This window comes from Protomyctophum bolini, assembly GCF_963924005.1.
Source record: "Protomyctophum bolini genome assembly, chromosome: 2".
Lineage (NCBI taxonomy): Eukaryota > Metazoa > Chordata > Actinopteri > Myctophiformes > Myctophidae > Protomyctophum > Protomyctophum bolini.
The window spans coordinates 15,059,769-15,064,662 of record NC_137863.1 but is presented as its reverse complement, the minus strand read 5'-3'; positions in this window follow the sequence as shown (position 1 = coordinate 15,064,662).

The window sequence follows — 4,894 nt, the reverse complement described above, 5'->3', positions numbered from 1 at the left end:
CCAGGCTACCTGTGTTAGTCATGCAGTAAATTCTGTTGAACCTCACGTACAAGCAAATCAGGATATTGTGAGTCATACTGTATTTCTGTCTATTGGCCATAGACAGTGGTTAAATACTTCATCTTAGAAGGAACAATATTGCTGTCTGTTCAAAAGTGGTGGTGAAATTCAGCTACATCTTCATGAGCTAAGAAAATCAGGCTCCCAAGATTTCAAAGAGTTCCAACTTTCCATGATGCTGGGTTAAATTTAACATAGAGATTAAAGATAGTATTACGTTCAAATCAATTTCAAGTAAGGATTTTTTTCCCTGTTTCGTGAGTTTAAATTCAGAGAAATTATGAAAACCTTTGATTTTACTTTTCGATTATTTATTTATTTGTTTGTTTATTTATTAAAAGAGCCTTCTACAGTACATTCATTGGTATAGAATTGTGACTACTGTGTGTAATTGTGGGTCATTGTAAATTTTCCAAACAATACGTCTTAAGTTTTATTCTTTGAGACAATAGACACACATAGAGACATGGGAGAACTTTGAATCTGCCATTCTTTCGCAGGGTCAAATAACACAGCTTTCACCATTCAATGTATAATCAGTGCAGAATTAGATGATGCAGACAAATTCAAGACAGGTGGGCACAAGGGACATCTGGGCATCAAAACCATCTGGGCATTACGAGTGGGGACTTAAAGGTAGAGATAACTGGGCAGTGGGCATTTGTACGAGTGGGGACCTGGAGAGGCTTGCACCAGGACAACTGGGCACTAGGGACAGGTTGGCACCTGGACAAGTGGGCACCTGGAAAGGTGGGCACCTGAATTAGGATTCTTGTCTATAAGTTTTATTTTTTTACATATTGGTGATATTTAACCCAATGTTCTTTAAACCACTAACACGACAACGTCAAAAGTAGCCTACAATATAAGAGTATTTTTGCGACCTCGCCCTAAAGGGCGGTTTACACATCAGCCTGGGTGACAGCAGACTGCTGGGCGAGCGCTGGTGCTTTGGAATGGGGGGTCAGATCAAAATATCTGCCTGGGTGACAGCAGAAAATACAAAGCAAATAGAAAGTAGACCGACTCTCATACATGATCCTCCAAAAATATATAATACAAATCACACCTGTGTGAAGTGAGGGGCGCTAAAGTCTAACTCATGTTGATTAGGTGATGTAATGGTGATACAAAACAAACAGTGCCAACACAAACATTAAACGCCATTGTCACGGGGCAGCCCGTGCCCTATAGACTAAAGAGGAACAAACAGGCATACACTACTCAGCTGCTTCCATTTAACAGCAAGCCGATTTGGAGGACTGTGTGACTGGACATTAGTGTTGCATGTTGTTCTTATTTTATTATTCGTACAAACATGAATTATAAAAGAACACAAAGATGGTGCATGGGTTTTAACAGCATTTCTGTTTTTTGTGCACATTGAATTTATTTCTTGTGGATATTTGTCCTTGGCTAGATGCATTTTAGCATTTTTGCTTTTTGAAGTTACAATCATACTATATACATGCTAGTTACATAGGCTATATACTAGTTACATAGGCTATATACTAATCGTAATGTTACAGTTTTGAGTGTATAAACGTCTCCTTTTGGACATAGCATTGAGATCACAGAATCTTTGGTCGCTTGGTCAGCCACTATCTGACCAAATATGTTATTGTTTTCTTGGTACTACTGTATACTACTGTCGGGGGGGTAGGACCAAGGGATTTGGGATTTGTTTATAAACATTTTGGTATTTGTTTATAAACATTTGTGATTTGTTTATAAACATTTGTGATTTATTTATAAACATTTTGGGATTTGTTTATAAACATTTGGGATTTGTTTACAAACATTTGGGATTTGTTTATAAACATTTGGGATTTGTAAGTCTCATGGGGGGGGGGGGGGGGGGTAGGACCACTACCAGTTGACCTGTAGTAAGTCTCATGGTCGGGGGGGTAGGACCAAGGGATTTGTGATTTGTTTATAAACATTTTGGTATTGTTTATTAACATTTGTGATTTGTTTATAAACATTTTGGGATTTGTTTATAAACATTTGGGATTTGTTTATAAACATTTGGGGTTTGTTTATAAACATTTGTGATTTGTTTATAAACATATGTGGCCCCCACCTAGCTTCTTAATTTTGATCTCAAAGTGCACCAGATTGAAGCATTTTCATGGCAAATTTACAATTTTTATCCGGCGTGGCAAAGCAGGAGGGGGGGGGGGAAGGGGCTCTGTATAATATGTTGCCTAGGCCCTAGGGCCTCAAAAGGCCTAGAACCGGCACTGCTACTGTAATTGATGCATTGTATTATTTCTTGTTTTTACAATACCCACAATAAAAAACTATTAACCTAACATGTGTTATTTGTTGCTATTATTGCTACATTTATTGCAATTCAATGTAACTTAGATAGCCTATACTGTAGCCTGGCCTATGTGTCTTTACAGAACATTTGATTTCTGAAAATAAAATACGAAAAACAATACGTTTTAATTGCAACGATATACGTACTGCATACGTACCCAACGTATTTCATCCAGATTGCATCACAATACAATACGTGGATGATGTTCATTAATTTGTAGCAATACGATATCATACAATGATTTAAAATCGATACAGACAATATTGCCGAGGTTCAGTAGTGGCTTGGGTAACAAGCAGGTAGGGGCATGCCCCCGGCGGCCCGGCCCCGCCCCTATGCCCCGCCCGGTACAGGTCCGGAAGACGGAAGAGACAGGTCAGAGGTTATAGGTGTAAATGGCGACAGACACAAACAAACAATGAAGAGCAAGAAACAGAAAATCGATAGTGAGAAGCGAAATAAAGAAAGACGATAAAAAAGGTCTATGCGGCCGCGGGGGGACAAGAAGAAGAGGCACCACCGTCCACCACCAACGGTTGGGGCTTGTAGCTCAGGCCAGGTGCAGTTGGCAGAAGCTGGTGAGGCAGGAGAGCCGAACGCGGCCACAGTGACTGCTAGCACCAGCAGCAGCGGACCACGCAACCACGATGGAGGTGGAGAACTTGGAGTGGACATGGACATGGAGCCGGCGGAGGGGATGGAGGAGGAACAAGCTGCGATGGAGGAAGAGAAAGAGCATGCTGCTGGAGATGAGGAGGAGCAGGGCAACTTGGAGAAGGACATGCCGCCGGATCGAGTTACAAATAAATACCCCACTGACTTCGGATATTTCCCTGATAATGTTGGCTCACTCGGCCAACTTTACAGCCATTAACAAAAAAGAGACAATATGAGGCACATTATGACGAAAATGGTCCCTTCACTGTCAATGGCGTTTACAAAACAAACATTTTTCAAAACTGAAAATCATCAAGACATATAAGCATTAGCCTAAATGTCCCAGGAAAGACTGTCTGGATTGGCACTAGAATGGAGGAGGAGGAGGAGGAGGAGGAAGAAGCACGCTTTGGACGTTATTAGAGGTAAGAACATGTTTTGGTTACAGCACACAGCACATATAATTATGAGTGAATGTAGCCCCATATGTGCCCTGTGCTGAGGGAACATACTGGGGCTAGAGTGAATGGTGATAGCGCGCTCTCTATAATGTATGATGCTCTAGCTATTGGCCTCTCTCACTGCAGAACATCCTTTCCTTTCTTGTCTATGGTGCTGAAGTTTCAAGGGAAATGTATTTGTGTAAAATGTCTGCAATTTTCAACGTCCTACCTGGACTGTTATGGCTGCAGGCTGCAACAGGGCAATTGTGAATTTGTGACCGTTTCTGACCAATGCTATTTTATTTATTTATTTTTTGTTCCATCCATGTCATATGAAAGCAGGGAATCATAGCTTCAAATTGACATTGGTTTTTCAGATATGGAGATATGGCTTGTAGAGTAATGTCTTGCAGAAAACAGTGAGTTGTGGACTCTACCATTACACCTAGCTACATGTTTAAGCATTTATTTACATTTCAGCTCTGACATTAAGTCATGCTCTAGTATGTAAAGAGTCTGCCTGTGCTATTAGGCCTACCTCAGTTTTTCTTCTCTCCTGAACAGTTGATTGTATCCGATTCCGTGTGTACACATTCTTATTGAAGCAAGCACTCTTATTATCGTGATGATATAGGCTACACTGTGGTCATGAAAGGGCCCCCACCCAAACCCTTGCAGTGGGGCCTCAGGATTTTCAGAAACGCCACTAGCTGATGGTAGGTGTGCACTGTGCAGGTGCTTCACCTTGCATCCATCTTACAAGGCTTTAGCCGTTTAGCGCATTGTAACAGGGACAGCTAGACTCCTGTGTTACCGGCTGATACCAACAACAAGCCACTCCCGACCTACCTCACTTCTTGGTGATAAAATTACGGATTGGAGTGCATATACATGAGTTATATTTTGCCAATGCCAAATTGTTTGATCAGGAGTCATTTCTTTTTTATTTGTTTTGTTTTGAGTATCAGTTCATGAGTATACTGGAGTTTAAATGGCTGGCCAAAATGTGACATGAGGGAAACATACAGTATATTATACTGTATGTTCCCCTCATGTCACATTTTGGTTAGCTGTCCAGAGGAAACCTCATAACTCAATGTTTTATTTTATTCTAACAATCTGTGCTATTGAACACCCTTTACGTCGAAAATACAGTATATTATACTGTATGTTCCCCTCATGTCACATTTTGGTTAGCTCGGTTCAGTTCAGTTTGTCATTATTTGTGGCCTAGAATTAATGTTTCTTTTTCAAGTTTTCATGGAGTAAATAAAAGAAAACCACACAAGAATCCTGGTGTCACATCCAGGTGCCCACATGTCCCTAGTTCCCCTATAGTTCCCAGATGGTTTTGGTGCCCACCTGACCCTGTTAGCATTAAGACTTCTGTGCCAGCTACCCAGCTGTA